Source organism: Neoarius graeffei, chromosome 4 (assembly GCF_027579695.1).
Source record: "Neoarius graeffei isolate fNeoGra1 chromosome 4, fNeoGra1.pri, whole genome shotgun sequence".
Lineage (NCBI taxonomy): Eukaryota > Metazoa > Chordata > Actinopteri > Siluriformes > Ariidae > Neoarius > Neoarius graeffei.
Window position 1 is genome coordinate 113,819,745 of NC_083572.1, and position 23,765 is coordinate 113,843,509.

The 23,765-nt window shown below is 40.8% G+C and overlaps 1 pseudogene; it reads right to left on the reverse strand.

Annotated features, from left to right (window-relative positions):
* Window positions 1–1,593: 1,593 nt before the first annotated feature.
* The window catches only part of LOC132885516 (intermediate filament protein ON3-like), a 43,862-nt pseudogene continuing 21,690 nt past the window's right edge, over window positions 1,594–23,765 (reverse strand).

The window sequence follows — 23,765 nt, forward strand, 5'->3', positions numbered from 1 at the left end:
GGTGAATGTGTCCATGTTCTGTTTGCTGTGCACACTGTGACATGCATTTTCCAGTCTGGAGATTGCATTAACATCCATGCTTTCTTTAATATTCACCTTAACAGCTCCAGTTTCACCAAATGTCTTTACATGTTTTTGGCACAATTCACTTGCATGGCAAACCTTGATGGCTCCTTCTAATATCAGCTCTGCGTCCCTTAGCAGTCTTTCTCTAATCTTTTTATCTTCTATGCCGAACACTATTTGGTCCCTTATCATAGAGTCCCTCAGTGTTCCAAAGTTGCATGGCTGTGCTTTTATTTTCAGGTCCGTCAGAAAACTATCAAAACTCTCTCCTTGCTGCTGCATTCTAGAGCGGAACACACATCTTTCATATATCTCATTTTTCATTGGAGGGCAGTGAGCCTCAAACTTCCTTAGTACTTTATCCAGTTTTGTAAGTGTCACCCTCCTCATCAAAAATGAAAGTATTACTTTCACGGCTTGCAGACCAGCTATTGTGAGCAGTAATGCTACCTTTCTAGCAGCCTCCATGTACAGTCGAAACTGCTGCTTGAAAGTGCGCCAATTGCTGTCGACATTCCCGGTCAACGTCAGGTGCTCCAGCGGCTTCAGTCCGTCCATCATGTCGCTCGTCACAATCTGCTTCACTCTTCAGATTCTGTGTTCGCAGTAGTTTTACTCCTGGTACCATGTTTTGTTCTCTTCAATAAAGAACTTCATTTCTTGCATTTTGGGCGGCACGGTGGTGTAGTGGTTAGCGCTGTCGCCTCACAGCAAGAAGGTCCTGGGTTCGAGCCCCGTGGCCGGCGAGGGCCTTTCTGTGCGGAGTTTGCATGTTCTCCCCGTGTCCGCGTGGGTTTCCTCCGGGTGCTCCGGTTTCCCCCACAGTCCAAAGACATGCAGGTTAGGTTAACTGGTGACTCTAAATTGAGCGTAGGTGTGAATGTGAGTGTGAATGGTTGTCTGTGTCTATGTGTCAGCCCTGTGATGACCTGGCGACTTGTCCAGGGTGTACCCCGCCTTTCGCCCGTAGTCAGCTGGGATAGGCTCCAGCTTGCCTGCGACCCTGTAGAAGGATAAAGCGGCTAGAGATAATGAGATGAGATTTCTTGCATTTTCTTAATTTATTAACAAGAAGGTTTAACTTAACATTGTACTTCCATGCTTTATTCTACATGTTCTTCTTCTACTACATTCTTACTGTCCTAACTCCTGTCTGCCGATACGACAATACTGTCACCTGTGGTCTGGAGCAGAATACCACAAATCATCACACGCCCTACAGCTGCAATACCGTATCTGCCAGAGGTCCTTCCAAGCTAGAACAGGGCTACGGCGTCATAGAGCACACAAGAGACAAGATGGGAAAGGTCACTGTCGAGCTGATGGACAACCACAACTAGTTACCGTAAACCACTGTATATACATGCACTGTGGTTTCTACTGCAGCTGTCTTGATCGTGATCTGAAATACAGGCTTGATCTCATTCATCCTAGAAACTCGGATTTCCTGTGGGACCTTTATTGCCATCTGGAGGTAAGATGATCATCATTAAGAAGACATGTAAAATGATTATTACAGAAGTCCCTCTAATAAACTAATCAAATCCAAATAGGACTTTATACTAAATTAATCATAAGTAACTAATATTACCCAGTTTGCTAACATTGCCATAGTTTTAACCAGCTTCCACTTTATTGTTTCACACCAAGAAGACATACAGGAATCTTCACTTCAGTCATTTTTTGTAAGACATTTTTTGTGCCGGTGTAAGGCTATGGTCACACTACAGCTTGTGATGGGTTTGCGAATACTTGAAGAGAAATTGGTAGCATCACCACCAATCGTGCGATGCACAATTAATGTACTTCAAGCTGCACAAGTTGTTTTTTGGTGTGTCTCTGCCTCATGAGTAGCCAAAAACATCACAAAAAACTTCAATGCATGCATTGAAAATTGGTGGTGATGTTTGCGTCAGCAAACTAAGCAGCAAGTACTTGGAGATGGGTTTGGAAATACTTCCTGAAGCTCGGGGAAGCATCACCATCAAACATTTAATTTTCATCCATAACCCAATGCAAAGCACCACGAGCTGTAGTGTGACCATAGCCTAAGTAGCTAATGAGTGCTTAAAAAGTTACTAAATTACATTATATACTCATTTACATATGGATTACATCACCAGGATTATTTCCATATTAAAATGTTACATGAAATTGAAAGATTTCCTGCAGACAGAATAGAAAATATCCTGAATTGATGATAACTGTCTTATAGAAATACATATTCTTATGGACCACAAATCCAGCAGGCCATAATTTGGACACCCTGCTTTGAGAGATCATTTATTACTTGGAAATACTATATGGAAAGTAAAAATTCCAGGTAGGAATGTATTGATTTTATTATCCACGTGTTGAATATGATCATTTCTTTAGGTCTTCGGTTCTTCTTCCCAGTCTTGTGGAGACCCTGTCTTGCTCTTAAGACCAGGACTGTAGGGGTTGAATTGGTGTGAATGAAAGCCCTCTCATTGCTTATACCAGCACCACAAGCAATGGGGGACATGATGATGATGCTGTCCAGCAGATGAGGCTGTTTAAGCTATCACTGAGAGAAAACGTGAAAGTGATATCACAATTTAATATCACAAAAATATCAAGTTTAAACAGCACAAAGAGGTTTAGAGAGAAATATACACTGACACTCACAGGTCTGTCTGGAGATACTGACCGACTTGACTCTACGCACCAATCTGTGGGGAAAGTAGTTTATTTTTTTAATAACACATTTTTAAAGTATAATATTCAAGACTTGAAATAATGATTAACCCTAAATTCAGACTAACAAGTTTCAGGTTGCTCATATCACTTGTACTTTGTCTCTTCTGAGTGTGTAACAACCGCTACTGTCACAGGCATGGCCTGTCCACAATTTTGTTTTTATTTCAGATGAAAATAATTGTGGCTGTACATTAACTCTTACTGGTAAAACAGAGTAAACAATGCTCTAACCAGTGTGGAAATTGGTTGCTTGATTTATATAATTAGCTTCATTGGTAGATTTAGATGAGCAATTGGTGATCTCTACTACTTCCTTCCAAGCTTTATTTTTCTTTGGAATGTCTTTAAAGGCATTTAATGAAAAGTCATACAGTATATATGACAAAATAAAACCATGATGATAAGTTTGTATTGCATTTTTGCAAATCAGACTACTGTTGTAGAACTGGAGACTGGTCTCAAGACAACTTTTTGAAGGTCTCGGCCTCGTCTCAGAATCCACCGCATTTTTACTCGGTCTTGAATATAAACACTCGATTTTATTTCAAGACCAATCAAGACCACAGCTATGGGGATTTCAGTAAATTACCTGTACATTGTCTGATTTATTTGTTAACATCATTACTGTGACAAATTGGATGTAAAACTTCCTGCTTCAAATGCAACCTGTTCTTCGTTTGCACATGACATCATAGCTAATTACGGATGAGGCTTTGAACCGGAAGTGGGCCATGTTGGAGGATATACACAAACTCACATGGTGCACATTTACTATAGAAGATATACCCGAGAGGTTGTTATGCTCAAGAATTCCTTTAGTTTCTTTGCTATGCCGACTCTGTGTTGTAAGTGGATGTGGGCACAACTCTATTTGAGACAAGGGGACTTATGTTCTTTAGAATTCCAGCAATTATAAATAAATCAAGGAGAAAAAAAAAAAAAAAAAAAAGTTGTCCACGGAGCGTAGACGTCACTGACTGTCCAACATAAACTGGGCTGATCTAAGCCATGAGAAAGCAAAACCACATGGAGTCTGCAGTGAACATTTTATCAATGGTAAGTGCTACAAACAAGTTATTAATGAAAGATCGTAATATATAAGAAATATTGTTTGTTTGATCTGTAACCGCTTATCCTTGTGGGGTCGCAGGGCAAGCTGGAGCCTATCCCAGCTGACCACTGGCAAGAGGCAGGGTACACCCTGGACAAGTCGCCAGCTCATTGCAGGGCTGACACACACACACAACCATTCACACTCATGGTCAATTTAGAGCCACCAATTAACCTAATATGCATATCTTTGGACTGTGGGAGGAAACCCATGCAGACATGGGGAGAACACGCAAACTCCACACAGAAAGGCCCTCGTTGGCCGCTGGGTTCGAACCCAGAACCTTGCTGCGAGGTGACAGTGCTAACCACTACACCACCGTGCTGCCATATAAGAAATACTGAATCGTTTAATACCCTGGTCGTGTCGAAACTGACCGCTGTCAAATGTGTCAAAGTCATGATCATTGAGTGTGTGAGCCAACAATCAAATACAAATTATTTCATTTTAAAAACAGCTGTATGTAATTTTTGATACTGCTGCTTTTATTTTGCTTTTTCTGTCCATTAGGGAAACCAGCTGATCTTTTCAAGTTTACGGATCCAGACGGGACTCCAACACAAAATACAGGCCACAACAAAATCAAAGATGGTACTAAAGCAGTAGCTCGAAATGCTCGGCTTACAGAGTGCAGAAAGAAATGCAAAATTATTGAAGAATCTTCCCAAATGATCACAGAGTCAATTGAACAAGATTCATGTCAATCCACTACCTCACACCCTGCAGCCTCGTCACCCGGTGAGGGCTCGTTTATCACTAAATATATGTTATATAATGTGTTAGATACCGATCTTTTGAAGCAGTCAAAATGATTGTTTTTAAACAGATCTGAGAAATGACTACAAGCTTCTAAATGTAACTCTTGGAAAAGCCATCGAGTGAGTTAAAATAAGTCGAATAAGTTATCTTATCACTTAGAACACTGTTTACAGACACTATATTATTTGATTGTATATCCTCCAACATGGAGGATATCTTCCAGTCTGTACTCTTACCACTGTGTCTCTATACAGGGTGTCCCAAAAAAAAAAAAAAAACTACTCACATTTTGACTCCTCATAATTTAAAGAGTGAGTAATATTTTTGGACACCCTGTATATATAGTATATTGTATATCCTCCAACATGGCAGCGGTCAATGCCGCAAGCAGTTTTGGTCACATAGTTGCAAACAAAGAATAACGTGACTCATTGCTAATTAAAAATTTTTTTCTTCCTGTTAATGGCTGTCACCCCTCCTCCAGACACACTGGTCTCGCCCTGGTCTTGATTTGACCTCAAGCCCTCAAAGTCTTGATTTTGGTCATGACTTGCTTTCAGTTTAGGTGGTCTTGACTACAACACTAAATCGAACAGCAAATTATTTTTTTTGTTAAACTTGTAAGCGCCATTATGGCTGTATGAACTCGACTGCTCCAGCTTTTTTCTTATTTTTCATGGCAGCTATATCTTTTTTTTTTTTTTTAGCTGATTTGAGGTTATATTTTCAAAACTTATTTATTTTTCCTTTCTTGGATGGTGGAGTATTTTAAATTTTGGATACTTTTGGAAGAAATAATTTTTTTGGTCTGGTCATCTAATCATGCCTGATTGTACCTATGGTTTTAATTATTCAAGCCTTGTCCAAGAGTCACTACAGCCCCATTCTGGTCTCTCTTCAATGTCTACATTAAGTGTGTCCTGGTTTAAGCTGTTTGCTAGTAATCGTAGAGGAAAAAGAGCTGGTTTGAAGGTGAAGAGAAATTGCTAGTAGAAACAATATACATCCTATTGTTACGCTACATGAGCAGAGGCCATTTCAACATCAAAGAGGTGTGAATCAAAATAAATTAGTGCAGATTCAACTGAATCCACCACCGGCTAAATCGACGCTAAACGAGGAAATTCTACTTGTAGCATTAGTGAATAGTCATTAGCTGAACAAAAATGGTATTAGAGTAAAAGATCATGTCGTGGAACATGGTTGTGATCTAGTAGCGATAACTGAAACCTGGCTGCCCCGTAATGAAACATTAGCTAACCAAATCGTTGGTGACTTATGTCCAAGAGGATATAAAATGTCACACATTCCTCGTGATAATGGTCAACGAGGTGGTGGAGTTGGCATTTTGTACAAGAATTGCCTTGATGTTCGCAGTGTCTCTAGAGATTGAGACTGTGCTTCATTCGAATACACTGAACGTCTTTTAAAATCTTTTAAAACATCTTCGTGAACCAGAATAATTGTCATCTATCGTCCTCCACCCTCTACAGCCAACGGTCTGACTGTTGCGCAGTTTTTCAACGAGTTCTCTTTCTTAAGCATTTAGTTCTACTACCTGCTGAAATGCTTATCCTAGGTGACTTTAACTTTCACGTTGACAATACGGCTGATCGCAATGCTTGTGATTTTACTCATCTTCTGGACACTTTCAATTTGGTACAATACGTGTCAGGCTCAACACACAGATCAAACCATACTCTGGATCTCCTGACAAGACAAAATTCCTTCCTTGTTAGAGATATTGATGTTTTTCCTGCTTGAATATCTGATCGTTGTTTGATACAAGCTTCTATCAACACAGCAAAAGCAAAGTCTACTGTGAAAAGTGTTACTTACAGGAAGTGGAAGGACATTGATGCAGACAAGTTTGGGCAGGATTTGACTGAAATTACTGCTAAGTTGGACTCATACAGCTCTGTTAATGACCTAATCACTGGCTACAATGAGTTGTTCCAAGATCTTGCTGTTAAACAGGCCCCCATCAAGCAACAGAAAATAATATCACATCCCCATGCAGAATGGTTTACATCTGACTTGCAGTTGCAAAAGCGGGAGAAAAGGAATCTTGAAATGGATCTACAGACGTATGAAATCAGCTGAGGATGCCAAGCGGTTTAAAGAACACTGAGTTTTACAATGACAAAATTCAGTCATGTGCTGGAGATCAGCAGGCCGTCTTTAACGTGCTTAATAAGTTGCTTCATCATAACGCTGAAACTCGGCTTCCAGTGCATGACTCTTCAACTGAGTTAGCAAATAGATTTGCAACTTTCTTTATGGAGAAGATCGATGGGATTTGTGCTGGATTCAGTAATGCTTGTTCATCCACCTTGGTTCCTGATGAGAACTGTTGTATTGCCAAGCTGGAAAATTTCACATTCATCAGTCAAGACGATGTAAAGCAAATTATACAATCAGCCAATAACAAATCATGCAGACTTTATCTTATACCAACACGTATTTTGAAGCAGCATTTGTCACTCTTGCCAGTTATTACCAAGGCTAATAATAATTATAATAATAATTAATGTCATTGAATGAAGCTACCATGCCAGCTCTCTTTAAAGAAGCTATTTTAACACCAATTTTGAAGAAACCATCATTGAACCCGGAGGTTCTGAAGAATTTCAGGCCAGTATCTAATCTTCCCTTTATATCAAAGCTGATCGAGAAAGTTATTGACAATCAGATCTCGAAACATATACAGATTAACGACTTGGATGAAAAGATGCAGACTGCTTATAAACATCATTCTACTGAAACTGCTTGGGTCTGTCTTCATAATGACATTTTACTCGCGTTAGATGACAAGGCTGTACTGTTGGTCTGTTTGGATATCAGCTCTGCCTTTGATACCATTGACCATGGTATTCTTTTGCACCGACTCGAACATCGGTTGGGTATCACTGGCAAGTGCCTCCAATGGTTTGACTCTTATCTGTTGGAAAGGAAGTTCAGAGTTGCAGTTGGTGGAGAGTTTTCTGAGCTTAAACATCTGAGATATGGCATGCCACAGGGCTCAGGTGTTGGGCCCAAAGCTGTTTACGTTATATATGCTGCCTCTTGGGGATTTGGCTCGTCAACATGGAGTTGATTTTCACTTGTACGCTGATGATTCCCAACTGTACATTGCTTTTAAGAGAAACAACTACTTGATGACTGCATCAAAGATAGAATTACTCATTAATGACATTAGATCATGGATGACCTACAACAAGCTTAAATTAAATGATGAGAAATCTGAGATCATTGTTTTGAATGGCGCTCAAAGGCCCGACATCGATTTCCCTCCATTTAAGATAGGAACTGAATCTCTTTTGACATCAAACTCAACTACTCTCCTTGGTGTGGTGCTTGACAGTAATACATGCCTTAAAAATCACATTCGCAATGTGGCAAAAGGAGGTTTCTACAAGCTTCAAAACTTGTTTAAGATCAGAAGGTGCATTACGGAAGATGCTGCTAAGATCATGGTCCACTCAATTATTACATCAAAACTGGACTATTGTAATGCTATCTTTTTTGGTTTACCAGATTGTACCCTTAAGAGCTTATCATCTGTCCAGAGGACTGCCGCAAGGTTAATAACAGGAACCCGAAAGTATGATCATATCACTCCCATTATGCACAAACTGCACTGGCTACCAATCAGAAGAAGGATAGAGTTCAAGATTCTATTGCTGACCTTTAAGTGCATTCATGGTATTGCTCTTTTCTACCTTACAGAACTGATTCACAAGCATCCCGACAAAGGAACAAGAGGGGATGGGAAGAACTCTCTTAATATTCCAAGTGTAAAGAAGAAATAATTTGGGGGAAGAACATTTAGTTTCTCGTCTCCAAAACTCTGGAATGACTTAACAGAAACCGATGCATCATTTAAAGAAAAAAAATTAGGTGATTTTAAAAAGTCATTTAAAAAAGGACTCAAAATATTTTTATGTAGTAAATAATAATTTAATTATTATATAATACATATGGGGCATTCCACCGAATGGGTGCCATTTGCTTGTTGTACCACTCCCAAATTAAACTTAATTTGTTATATCTTTTCAACACCGATTATAATAACACACATATTTAACTATTCAAAATGTGTATTGGTCAACCTCAGGCTACGTTTTTTTTTTTTTTACAAGGTTTGGAAGTCAAAGATGGCTGCATACTCTTTATATGAGTAACAGGACTGAAAGTAACATGACTGAGTTTTTAGCCTAGGATTAGCTAATACATGGAATTAAGCCACATGGCGTCATCGCTAATAGCATGACCACACTTAGCACATTCTAGTGATTTACCAAAAATCTGTATTTTTAAAATAAACAAATATCTAAGAAATAATTTAAGTAACAGGACAGTATGTTGACATTGACCTTATCAGTCAAAAAAAAATCATCAAATATACAGAAAAATAAATGAGAGAACTAACTTTTGGTCTTCCCATGGCCTTCAGAAGGCATGACTGATGTAACTTCCTGTTGAGCATATGATTTATGGAATGTTCCAGATTTGTCAGATGGGGTAATATGTTTGGGTAACAGGACTGAGTGAAAACCCAGGGACACGACTAAAATGTGTATTTTAACTAAGATATTGTGGATTTCTTATGAAAAAAATATATTTAAACCATGGATAGGATATGGAGTCACACAACAGTGCAAAAGAAATACTGTTTCTGAAGGATTTTAATCATAATATTTCATAGTTAAGTATAAAGTTAGAGTTCAGGGACAGGTAACACGCTATTTTTCAGTGTTTTAGGTAGTTTTTATTAATCCTTACAATTATATATCTTAAATTTGAAATTGGATCAATGTGCAGGACAATCTGCGTAATAAGGAAATGTATTTTAAAGTACATTTTTATGTGCATTTATACATATAACTTTCTAGGGACGGAAATGGCACCGATTCAGTGGAATGGCTCATATGATATATTTGATGGTTTTTAGGAATTTTGTACAAGTTTTTTTTTCTTCTCCCTTCAATTTTATTGGAAAGTGCCTTAGAGTACTGTATATAAGTGCATTCTAGAAATAAAGTCTTAGTAGTAGTAAATGAGAATAAACTGCAGGTAGGAAGTAAAGTGTGGAACCGAAGAGATGTCAGACCACACGTGTCATGATTGGTCTGAGGAACCATTTGAGCTGATCACATGGACCATGTCATACGTAACGTGTTTTCAAATATCATTTATCATACTGTTGCTTTTTCCACTTATCCCTGTAATCATAGCTTCTTGTTGTGCCTGAATGGTCACTTGTCACTGTCAACTTTTCATATCATTCCACTCCCCAGTATATCTGATCAATGGTGGAAAACTGAAAGCATCCCACAGCATACAAATGATATAACAATGCCAGTAAGAGAGAATAAAATGATAATCAGTGCAATGTATTCAGATAAATAAACCTATGCATCTATGAATCAAATAAGCATCTGTGCAAAAGTGATCATAACTAAATAAAAATATAAACAGAGCTTTAAATTGTATTGATAATTTTCTGATTAAACAGAACATGCTGAGAAGGCCACATGCTCCATCCTACCTGCTTTCCTCTCCCTCCAGCAGTTTCCTGTAGGTGGCGATCTCAATGTCCAGGGCCAGTTTGATGTTCATGAGTGACTGGTACTCGCGCACTTGTCAGGCCATGTCATGTTTAGCTCTCTGAAGAGCCTCCTCGAGCTCCTGTATACGGAGTTTCGCCTCCTTCATTGCCGCTTCACCTCGTTCCTCGGCCTCCTTCACCTGAAGCTCCTGATTCGTGCGCTGGAACCACATGGAAAGAAATCATGTCATATAATAGGAAAAAAGATTCACGTTCTGCATTGAAGCTTTGCATTTAACATCAGAGCTGCTATGAGTTCACACTAATAACATGTCAAAAGACCAGTTAATAAAAACAGTAAAAAGTAGATGAGCCAATCAACTTAAGTTGCGTTGGTGTTTCGAACTCTCCGATATTAACTGACCCCTGAAAGCCTGATGCCCTTCCCCTCATCTAATATAACATTTCGGCTGGTGCTCTTGCAACAACTCAATTTTCCCGCTTGAAAGATGTGCAATTTATTTCTGTCATGGTACGTCGACAAAGCTTTGTGCTCATTAATGTGAAATAAAATCGATGTAAGTTTGACTTAGCCAACAATAAACAAGTATATTGCTAATGTCACCTAATGACTATGCCCCTCTTGAGTCTCTTCATAGATGCATTGACCAAATTAACAAATGGATGTCTCACAATTTTCTTCAGCTGAACAGATAAAACTGAAGCAATTATATTTGGCAAAAAGGAGGAAAGGCTTAGGATTGCCACTGTTCTTGAAACTAAGGGGCTTAAAACAAAGGATACTGTCAAAAACCTTGGTGTCCTTATTGACAGCGAACTTAACTTCAACAGTCATATGAAAGTGGAAAAAAGTCTGCATTCTATCACCTAAAAAACATTTCTAAACTCAGGGGTCTCATGTCAAAACATGATCTAGAAAAACTTATTCATGCTTTCATCTCCAGTAGGGTTGATTACTGCAATAGCCTTTTCACAGGTCTTCCAAAAAAGACCATCAAAGAGCTTCAACTAATCCAAAATGCAGCAGCAAGGGTTCTTACAAGAACAAAAAGGGTCGTCCATATCACTCCAATCCTAAGGTCTCTGCACTGGCTCCCAGTGAGCTATAGAATTGACTTTAAAGCATTACTTCTATTTAAAACATTAAATGGGATGGGACCCAGCTACCTACTGGATATGTTTCAATTATATGCACCAACTAGGTCTCTAAGACCACAGGAGAAAAACTTGCTAGTAATACCAGCTGTCAAAACGAAGTGTGGTGAAGCAGCCTTTAGTTGCTGTGCTGCTAAGCTTTGGAACCAACTTCCAGATGAGATCAAAAATGTTCCGACTGTTGTTAGTTTTAAATCCAGGCTCAAGACAAAGCTGTTTTCAGATGCTTTCACTTGATTAATTTTTACCTAAAGGTTAATTAATTTCCTTTAATATAATTTCTTTTAATTTTGATTTTAATGATTTTACTTTATTTTAATTTCTTTTTAATCTTGGATTTTAATGATTTTACTTTAATTCTTTGTTACTGTTCTTATGCTTTTATTTTTTATGAAGCACATTGAATTGCCTGTGTGTATGAAATGCGTTATACATAGTTTAACTTGCCTTGCCTAAATATGCTTGTTAAAAATGCCACAAAAAATTATCTGCCAAAAAGTGCTCAAAGACAGCAAGTTTTTGTCTGAAAGAGAAAAAAGTATTATTAATTATAATTAAACTATTAAATGTAATTGAAGTAATATAATTAAACTGGCCAATTAATGAATTGTCAAATTTAACTCTTTACAAATAATATTGTTAATGATCATCAGGAGGGCAAACCCCATCCTGTATTTCAAACATAAAAGAAAAATAAACAGACAGTTTCATATTTTGTTCATCTACATCTTATCTGCAGTTAACACGTTTTATTTAACAATTATTCACCAAAAGTGAAGTGAATATCGGTGAATAATAACCAAGAGAAAGTCAAGGTTGAGGTTATTATTCACCGATAATCACTCAGCCTCAGGTGGATAATTGTTTTAGTATAAATACACAGTTGATTTTTTTTTAAATCATATTTAAAAAAATAATTTATTCCAAACTTGTCACTTATCTGCGCTAACTCAAAATACTTTGTTTTGAAATGGATAAATCACAATTCCACCTTCCCTTTAAATAGTTTAGGCCAAACTTCAGAGCATCTTTAGTGCTTTTCGGAAAAGCATTTTCTTTCATCATTTGTAATTCTTCCTCACTTACAGTGACGAAGCAACTGGCCGCCATTTTGCTGACTCATTCGAGGTGATTATCGAGAAATGGTCTGAATTTCTTGACCAATCAGCACGATTTTCTATAATCATGTGTGTATTTATTACTAATGAGGATTATTTGTGATTTGTTTGAAACCGAGTGTAACAGAACCATGAGCGCTCGGACAAAAACACACAGTGATGTGAAGCGAAGCTGTGGGCTAACTGTACTGAGCCCAGTGATGGACGTTCATGCAGACAATCAGCAACAATTGTGCCATGTGACTACACAGTTTCTGAGCTCCACTGAGTGAATATACTCAAGTCCATTTGGTGATATTTCCGTTACGGACTCAGTCACAGATGGAATGAGCATGAATGGAGGGGATTATTTACTCTATCGTTATTTTCTGCTAAAAATGATTTCTGTTTAGAGGAGAAACTGAGAGTTGATAGACTGAGCAAAAGTTATCTAATCAAAGTACAAATTACACAAAAGTTGTAAATTGTGTGTGTGTGTGGGGGGGGGGGGGGGGGGTTTGAATAAAAGGTTTACAACTTTTCTATGTCCTGTGTTTGTTATTCAGAGGAAGTGCAGTTCCTAGCAGTTGCTCAGTGGGGGAAAAAAAAAAAAAAAAAGTGCTGCTAGTCTACTGTAGACACGAGAAACATTTATACACACACACACACACACACACTCATTAAAGCTGTACTGACTTTCAGATTTTAAGTGTAGTTCATAAAAAGAATTTTCCCGACACCCAATTACTTTTGTTTAGTGACCAAAAGCTACTGAGTTCAAATCACAGACTTCCAATTTCATTAGTTTTTTTTTTTAAACAGAACAATTGATGAGTTTAGAATCACATGGCTTTAAATTCATTATTTTTTTCCTGCTTCACCATGACCCAATTCAAGATACTGCGTCATGCATCACGTGGTGGGCTTTCCTGTTCACGCAAGGCATTGTGGGATACAAATTTGAAACAGGAGAGAAAAATGGAGGATGTGAGTGTGCGAATGAAATGTGAAAGACCGACTACAGTAATGGAAAACGAGAAAGAAAAAGATGTTATATATGAAGGAAAGGAAACGCAGGACCAAACTAATAAATATGGGCACTCAGCGAGCACCTCGGTGTGATCAGCTGTTCGTTTAGCGACAGAATGATGGAACTGTCAGTGCACGCTCAAAGGGAAACTTGTAGATGGCAGTAATGCAACACTGTGGATGCCAGCTGCTGTAAAACCCAAAAGAAGGAGAAGAAGAAGAAGGGGGGGGACTTCCGGTTGGTGAGCGGAATGGAGTAGTGGTGTTTTTCTAGGCTCCTGCCACACACTTTCTATTTTGACCACTATTCACTCAAATTATCACAACTAGTGACTGCGACATACTAAACAGTGTCTTAAAGAGTTTTGCCAGCCAGCATGACATCCAAGCCAGGTAAACCGGATAAGAAAAGACAAGAACAAGCTGCTGCTGCTAACCCCACTATCAATAATGCTACCTTGGCTAGCATGCTAGCTGACCTAAGAGCGGACCTGTTGACTAAACCTGACTCTCTTTCTGTAAGATTTGAAAATAAGCTTGCTGCCATCGATACAAAGTTAGACGCGATACAGTCCACAGTGAACAACCATGAGCAATGTATTTGTGATGTGGAATCTGGGCTGAGCCAATTGCAGCTACTAGAAACACAGGTAACCTCTATGGCTGAAGATAATGCAAAGCTGAGAGCTAGGCTCACAGACCTAGAGGGGAGAAGTAGACGGTGTAATGTGCGTCTCATAGGAGTGCCTGAAGCAATAGAGGGTGCAGGGCCAATGATGTTTTTTTTCTAAACTCTTGGTTGATGTACTGGGAAAAGACATGCTACCTTCTCCTCCAGAACTCGAGAGAGCCCATTGTGCACTCAAACCCAAACCAGCTGAGGGAGAAATGCTCAGAGCAGTGATCATCTGTTTTCATAAGTTTCAAACTAAGGACACTAATTTGTGCTGCCCATCGGAAACAAGGCGAGTTAAAGTATGATGGTAAGCCAATCTACATATACGAAGGTTACTGCCCTGAAGTGCTAGACCAGCGTGCTGAGTACAAAGAGGTAATGCACCGGCTCTACACTCTCTAACTCAAGCCCTCACTGCTATACCCGGCGTGGCTGTTTATCAAGGCTGACGACGGGGGTAGACAGCGACTGTCATCGGTGAAAGCAGCTCAGCAGTTTTTGGCCACGTACCAGAAACCTACCTCACCAATAGATGACTGACTCAAGTTAAGGACGGCTGTCACAGGTTCATCTTTTCTTGCATGTTACTAGTTTTTTTCTTTTTCTTTGGTATTGATATGGACAAAAATGAATGCAGGGTAACAGAGTTATTGCTAATCTTGCCTATGGCCTGGAAGGACTGTGAGCTGTAGCCTGCATCGGTATATTATATCGTTGCGTGTTATTCTCTACAACCCCGATTCAAAAAAGTTGGAACAAAGTACAAATTGTAAATAAAAATGGAATGCAATGATGTGGAAGTTTCAAAATTCCAGATTTCATTCAGAATAGAACAGAGATGACATATCAAATGTTTAAACTGAGAAAATGTATCATTTAAAGAGAAAAATTAGGTGATTTTAAATTTCATGACAACACATCTCAAAAAAGTTGGGACAAGGCCATGTTTCCCACTGTGAGACATCCCCTTTTCTCTTTACAACAGTCTGTAAACGTCTGGGGACTGAGGAGACAAGTTGCTCAAGTTTAGCAATAGGAATGTTAACCCATTCTTGTCTAATGTAGGATTCTAGTTGCTCAACTGTCTTAGGTCTTTTTTGTCGTATCTTCCGTTTTATGATGCACCAAATGTTTTCTATGGATGAAAGATCTGGACTGCAGGCTGGCCAGTTCAGTACCCAGACCCTTCTTCTATGCAGCCATGATGCTGTAATTGATGCAGTATGTGGTTTGGCATTGTCATGTTGGAAAATGCAAGGTCTTCCCTGAAAGAGACGTCATCTGGATGGGAGCATATGTTGCTCTAGAACCTGGATATACCTTTCAGCATTTATGGTGTCTTTCCAGATGTGTAAGCTGCCCATTCCACACGCACTAACGCAACCCCATACCATCAGAGATGCAGGCTTCTGAACTGAGCGCTGATAACTTGGGCCGTCCTTCTCCTCTTTAGTCCGAATGACACTGCGTCCCTGATTTCCATAAAGAACTTCAAATTTTGATTTGTCTGACCACAGAACAGTTTTCCACTTTGCCACAGTCCATTTTAAATGAGCCTTGGCCCAGAGAAGACGTCTGCGCTTCTGGATCATGTTTAGATACAGCTTCTTCTTTGAACTATAGAGTTTTAGCTGGCAACGGCGGATGGCACGGTGAATTGTGTTCACAGATAATGTTCTCTGGAAATATTCCTGAGCCCATTTTGTGATTTCCAATACAGAAGCATGCCTGTATGTGATGCAGTGCCGTCTAAGGGCCCGAAGATCACGGGCACCCAGTATGGTTTTCCGGCCTTGACCCTTACGCACAGAGATTCTTCCAGATTCTCTGAATCTTTTGATGATATTATGCACTGTAGATGATATGTTCAAACTTTGAAATTTTACACACTGTCAAACTCCTTTCTGATATTGCTCCACTATTTGTCAGCCAGAATTAGGGGGATTGGTGATCCTCTTCCCATCTTTACTTCTGAGAGCCACTGCCACTCCAAGATGCTCTTTTTATACCCAGTCATGTTAATGACCTATTGCCAATTGACCTAATGAGTTGTAATTTGGTCCTCCAGCTGTTCCTTTTTTGTACCTTTATCTTTTCCGGCCTCTTATTGCCCCTGTCCCAACTTTTTTGAGATGTGTTGCTGTCATGAAATTTCAAATGAGCCAATATTTGGCATGAAATTTCAAAATGTCTCACTTTCGACATTTGATATGTTGTCTATGTTCTATTGTGAATACAATATCAGTTTTTGAGATTTGTAAATTATTGCATTCCGTTTTTATTTACAATTTGTACTTTGTCCCAACTTTTTTGGACTCGGGGTTGTATTTTTTTTGCTTTACTTTACTCACGTGCCATTGAGTGGCGCAGCTGCTAAAGATGAGGCTGTTTTGTTAACCGAGCTTGTTAATTGTTCATTGGTGCTATAAGATACTTAAAGTTAGCCTCTGTGGCGTGGAAAGCTGGGCTCACTGATGTTTTTTTTTCCTCTGTCTGCAAGACTGCTCTGTTCAGTTTAGTTGTCATTTTAAGGTTTGCCTGTTGAGCCCCTCTAGGTTCGTCATGCGTAGAATAATGGGTATTACTGTTCAGCAGTGTACTGTATTGATACAGATTGTGGTTGTTTTATTAATACTTAGACAATGTGTGGCAGGGTAGAAGACGAGAGGATAGGAGCCCTGGGAGAATGACAACACCTCCCACTTGACCTCCTGGTTCTTCAACCCAAGAAGGTGACACCAGTTGCATAATGTACTGGATTCACTTGTTCCATTTTCAATTTTGTTGCTGCTCTTCAGCTGGAAGCAGGACAACTATCCATCTGACATCCCTGTGAAGAACTGTTGCAGGTATTTTGGTTGATGGTATCTTCACCTTTTGAGTGAGTTTCACAGAAGAGACTGGGTTTCACAGTAGAGACTGAGTAACTGAGGAAGGTTCTGACATGCACATCCCTTACAATTCCTTTCTTGTCAGTGTTAACAATGACCTTGGAAAGCCTGAACTGATCTCTCAGAGTGTTTTGGTCAGCCAGCCAGACAACATCTGCAACGGCCACATTCCTTTGGGCTGTGTGCCACTTGGACCTGATGAACAGCTCTATTCTGTGCCGTGTTTGGAGGCTTCATTTTCAAGCGTTGACTTTTCCAGTTGGTCCAGAAACATGTAGAGCTCTTTGAGGGCAGGTCTGGCTCCAACAAAGTTCTTTCCAGGATCCGACCAGAGTTTCCGTGGATGCCCTCTCAGTGCTGTAAACCATTGGTAGGCTAACAAGAAGCCTTCAGCTGACTGGTCACTGACAAGGTCTGTGTGCATAGCTCTGGATGCCATGCAGCAGAAGACAGTTCCCCACACTTTGAGCTTCACCTTCTTTCTCACCTCATCCTTTACTTCATAAGGTCCAAATAAGTCCATTGTTGTGTACTCGAATGGATTGGCTGGTGTTATTCTTTCAGGTGGAAGTTCACTCATGATCTGCTGGCATCTTCTGGCCTTCGCTTTTCTGCATGTCACACAGTTATCAACAATCTTTTGAGCTAGTCTTGCCCCCTTACCACCCAGGCTTTCCTTCTCATCTGGAGGAGTGTACCTACCACTTCATGATTTGTGTTGTGGGCTTCTTGAGCTAGAAGAATAGATATCCATGATGTGCAAGGTAAGATTGGCACTGCAGTTTTTTCTTCGTTAAAGATTTGGAACCTTCCTCCACAGAGCAAAAGTCCAGTTTTTTCATCCCTTACCACAGCAAGTCTGTGGAGTGTGGTGTTTGGAAAGGTTACCTCCTCCTGAGCTGCAAGGAAGAGGTCCCTGAGTGCATCTTCACACTCCCTGATGGTAAGTGCAGCTTCTTTGGCTCTGGACCTGATCTTTTGGGCTGAAGGAATTCTCTCCCCCTTTGGTTTACTTGTGGTTGAGGTTCTGGCCAGCACTTTTCTCCACTTTGTGGCAGCTCTCCACACCCAGGCAATGACTCCAGTCAGCTTGGTTAAACTACTGAATCTGCTGATGTCAAGGATTTTCCTCACTGCAGAACCAGCAGGTGGTCTCCAGACTTGGATTTGGTGTTCTTCTCCACTAGGGCCACTTTGCAAGTCCTTGCTTTGGTCAGTCTCGACTGGAGCAGAGGTTGGAAACATTTTCACCTGTGCTCGGGTTAGTGCTGCCGTGAAACATTTCCTTTGGAGCTTGTTTATACCTTCTTTGGCCTGTGCAGCAATGTCTTTGGCTGACTTTGTCAGCCATTCTTCCACAGGTCGTTTCAGAAAATCTGGTCCATTTTGCCACACAGAGCCCTCCTTGAGGTCTTCTGGGGTTGCTCTTCTTGTTATGAGATCAGCAATGTTTTGCTCACCTGGAATCCATCTCCAATAGATGTGGTCTTCTGGATCTCTCAAACTCTGTTTGCGAAAAAGGTCCAGAACCCATAGCTCTCTCTTTGGATTGCTCCCAGCACGGTTTGACTGTCCAACAAATGGAGCCAACGTTCAACTTGCATTCGACCGTGCTTTTCAATGCATCTTCTGAGTCTTGCAGCGTAGACAGCACCACAGACCTCAGCCTTCACTGGTTCTCCCTTCTGGTCAAGTGGTGTGAGCTTTGCTTTGGACTTGACCAACCAGACCAGGATCCCTTGTTCAGTCTTCCATCTGAAGTATGCAACAGCTCCATAGCTCTGGTCACTTCCATCAGAGAATGTTATCCCCCAGGGTCCTCCAATCCTTTTAACTGGTGTGAGGCTTCTGTGGAAGGTTATTTGGTTGAGCCACGTACACTTGTGTTCAAAATAATAGCAGTCCAACACGACTAACCAGATCAATCACTGTTTTTGGTGGAAATTATATTACTACATGGCAAATAATTTACCAGTAGGTGTAGTAGAGTCATAGAAAACCAACAGACCCAACATTCATTATATGCATGCTCCCGAGTCTGTGTAATTGAATAATTAAGTGAAAGGGACATGTTCAAAATAATAGCAGTATGGAGTTTAATTAGTGAGATCATTCATTCTGTGAAAAAACAGATGTCAGTCAGGTGGCCCTAATTTAAGGATGAAGCCAGCACATGTTGTACATCCATTTCTCTCTGAAAACCTGAGAAACATGGGTCGTTCCAGACATTGTTCAGAAGAACAGCGTGCTTTGATTAAAACGTTGATTGGAGAGGGGAAAACGTATACTGTAAAGAAGTGCAGAAAATGATGGGCTGCTCAGCTAAAATGATCTCCAGTGCTTTTAAAATGGACAGCAAAACCAGAGAGACATGGAAGAAAACAGAAGACTACCATTCGAATGGATCAAAGAATAGCCAGAATGTCAAAGACTCAGCCAATGATCAGCTCCAGGGTGATCAAAGATGGTCTGAAGTTACCTGTGAGTACTGTGACAATTAGGTGCCTGTGTGAAGCTAATCTATTGGCAAGAAGCTCCTGCAAAGTTTAAAAAAAAAAAAAAAAAAAATGCTGAAGAGGATACAATTTGCCAAAGAACACATCGACTGGCCTAAAGAGAAATGGAAAAACATTTTGTGGACTGATGAAAGTAAAATTGTTCTTTTTGGGTCCAAGAGCTGCAGAGAGTTTTTCAGACGACCCCCAAACACTGAATTCAAGCCACAGTCCACTCTGAAGACAGTAAAGCATGGTGGTGCAAGCATCATGATATGGGGATGTTTCTCTTACTGTGGTGTTGGGCCCATTTATCGCATACCAGGGATCATGGATCAGTTTGCATATATCAAAATACTTGAAGAGGTCATGTTGCCTTATGCTGAAGAGGAAATGCCCTTGAAATGGGTGTTTCAACAAGACAACGACCCCAAACACACCAGCAAGCGAGCAGCATCAGGGTTCAAGACCAACAAAATGAAAGTTATGGAGTGGCCAGCCCAATCCCCGGACCTTAATCCGATAGAAAACTTGGGTGACATCAAAAATGCTGTTTCTGAGGCAAAACCAAGAAATGCAGAGGAATTGTGGAATGTTGTCAAATCATCCTGGACTGGAATACCTGTTCACAGGTGCCAGAAGTTCTCAGAAACTGTGGTTATACAACTAAATATTAGTTTACTGATTCACAGGAATACTAAATCCTTAAGATTTTTTCAGTTTATACAGTAAATATTTGGAGTTTGTAATGAAAAATGCAGACACTGCTATTTTTTGGAACAGCCCAATGTTCATTTTTCTTCATTTTCTGTCAAGTAATTAAAATATTGATACATATTTCTTCATGTTTTGATGTAGAATATAATGTGCATTGTTCCCAATGCATGGAAATAAAAACTATAAGGATTTTGAGCTTTACTCACGTTTTTAAACACACTGCTATTATTTTGAACACAACTGTATATTCCTCAAACAGGCGGATGGCGGCTTCTCTCAGTCTTTCAGACAGAGGTTTGTCCCATGTGTCTTGTGCCAGAGTTTTACCTCCAGCTTCTTGAAAAGCTCTTCTGACTAGAATGGCTCCCTTTTATTTGGCAGGTGTTGCAAGACCTATTGGGTCATACAAGCTAGCTACTTGGCTAAGCAGTTGTCTCCTAGTCAGTAGGTTTGGAGTTTTTTCTCTCACCTCTTCTCCAAGGAGATTTTGGCTAACTCTCATCTTTTTTCTCTTTGAGAAGTTGATTGAGGTCATGAGGTACAGTTTATCCGATTCGACCAGGTAGCCAACTCCAAGGGCTTTGTTGTCTCCTTCTCTCATTTGGTTGGGAAGAATGAAGACTTGATCTGACGATGCTGGATCTTGTGCTGCATCCTTCTGCCTCCCCGGACCCATGGCTTGAGGAAGAATCCGCCTGCCTTTAGGATTTCTTCAACTGTTTTGGTGGTTCTGTCTAGCTTCTCCAGGTCATTGTGGGATGTCAGGATGTCCTCTACATAAGAATCCTCTTCAAGGATCCTACGCTCCTCCTCCAGGTGAGTGAACATGGGCAGTTTTGTTGTCTCTCTCATGGCCAGTTGTGCGATGTACTCTGCTGGTCTATCGCCAATGTTGACTCTGGTGATGGCATATTCCTCAATTTTTCCATCTTCACTGTATCTCCAGAGAAATCTGTGGAGGTGCATCTCCAGGTCTTCAAGCCACACAGAATTATACATTTTCTTGATATCGCCAAGGGCAGCATGGACTCCTCTCCTGAACCTTAGTAGCACTGCTCGGATGGGATTGAGGACATCAGGCCCTTTCAGAAGGAGGTCATTCATGCTAAACCCTTTAAACTTCTGGCTGCTGTTCCATACCAGTCACACAGGTGTTGTAATAGTGTGGGTTTGGCGCCACCAAGTGGCTGACGTACCAACTGGAAAGGCTCAGTATGGCGATGGTCTCCTTGGTGAGTTTCTTTGCTGCTTTCCTCTCCACCATCTCATGGAATTGAGTTGTGTATGCCACACGCCACTCTAGTTCTTTCTTGAACTGTCTCTTTGTCCTCAGAAAGATGGCCTCCACTGCACTTCTGTTGTTGGGCAGGGAACTTGGATCTTCAACCCAGGGATCTTTTGTGTCCCAGTGAGGCTTCTGACTGTGAGCATCCGCTTTCACATAGGTGAGGCCTTGCCTGATAATCTCCAGCTCTCTTTCCTCACTCAGAGCCATGTCTTTGCCTCCCGGCTGACAGTTACTGCACCGGCATCCTCCACACATGGGTTTGCAGGCTGCCCCAATGCTGTCCCATTTCCACCAGTCTAAGAACTCTCTGCCAGCAACTGTGCCTTTGGTTTCAGCTTTGAACTCTTGCATCTCAGCAATTTCTTGATACTTCACTGCTGTGGTTCTCATTGATCGTGCAAAGTGAGTCTCAGAATTGTGCAGAGCCATGTCCACTACTTCACAGAGGTCTGGATGCGCTCCGCCAACAGTTTTTCCTAAAGGGCCATCCCAAAGGACGAGATCTCCTACTAACTTTACTCTTTGTGGAGCGAGTCTTCCTTCACGGTGGCTGAGAAGCTCAACATGCTCTGGTCTTCCAGGTTGGTGCCGGGGAAGAACTTCTTGAGCTGATGTGGTTTGATTACTCTCTGCACTTTGGCAATTTCATTCAAGCCATAGCAGATAAGCTCATGAGCTCTCTCCGTGCCTCTAGGTGTCTTGACTCTCACCTTGAGTAAGTATCTTTACCTTCATGGCCATGCCTCCAACTCCATGGACAGCAAGCGTGATCTTTTCACTCCGTAGCTTCAGTCTCCTGGCAGCTCTGTGAGTGATGTAGTTGGTATCTGATGCCAAGTCAATGAGAGTTTCAATTTTCTGGCCTGCATTGGCAGTTACTTCCAGAAGCATAAGAATAACTGGTAACTCACATGTATTTGAGTCCATCACTCCAGGTAGGTTCTTTTCAGTGCAGTGTGATTTTGCAGCCATGTTGGAGAAAGCGCTCCTGAATTTTTCTGCCATGTCTGGGGTGAGTCCAGATATTCATCTCTCTTGTTCCTCTGAGTGCTTGCCTTCTGGTGCTGGGTTTTCCCACTTTTTCAGATTCTTTCCCTTTGAATCCTCCTTTCAGGCAAAGAAAGAAATGGTGGTCTGAGGAGCTCCCTTTCTTGCAGTCCCTGTTCCTGCACAGGTAAGTGTCCATACATTCCTCATCCTCTGCATGACACATGAGGAATCTTCTGCATTCTCCCAGCTTTTCAACAGCATTTAGCTTCTCGCTAGGCTTTAGTTCTTTGAACCTCTTGCAAAAGAAGATCTTACAATGCCTTTCATCTCCACAGACAACACATCCTCCTTTCCTTGTGGACTTTGTGGAAGCATACTTCTCCTGGTAAGTAGGCTTTTTTCAGATCTTTCACTTACACCCAGTTGGTCTAGTTTCTCTAGAATGTCCTCCTGAGTCTTTAAGAATGTGAGAAGGCTGTCAAAGTGGTTGTCCGGTGTGACTCCACTTCTTGGATTGACCATGAATGTGAGCCAGTCCCTCTTCATATTGTCTGGCAGTTTGCTCTCTATGGATCTGATCACCATGGGATTCTTGATGGCTCCAGTGCTCTCAAGCTCGATGAGGTCATTCAGGGCCTTTTCTACAGCTTGAATTAGGTCAATCACCTTCCTTGGCTGGTGTGACTTTACAGGGGCCATCCTCTCCAGGTCCTCAATTATTTCCAAGGCGATTGCTGGCTTGTTTCCATACCTGTTTTGAAGTACTCTAAATATGTTTTCAGCACTGTTGCATGTTGACAAGCGCAGGTCTCTGCATGTCCTCTCATCCACACTATCAAGGAGTTGGAACTTCTTCACCTCCACTGAGCCAGTCAGCTCTCCCTGCCTTTGCAGGCTTTCCCAGTCTCTCCTCCATCTGTGGAAATTCCTCTTGAACCCAGTGAATTTAGGTAGGCTGGTTAGCTTTATCCTCACCACTGGTTGTGGAACTGCCATAAGTTGAGGCTCTTTTTCTCTTCTTTCGTCCTCTGTGATTCATTTTGCAGTGAGGAATTCTGCCCTTCTGGCTTCGAGGTTGTTGCCAAATGCCCACAGGTCCTTTACTCTGCCCTCCAAGTGTGCTGTCTGATCAGGTGGGATCCATCTTTCCCAGTCTTTCAGGCTTGCAATTGCATCATGGACAAGTCTTCTCACTCCT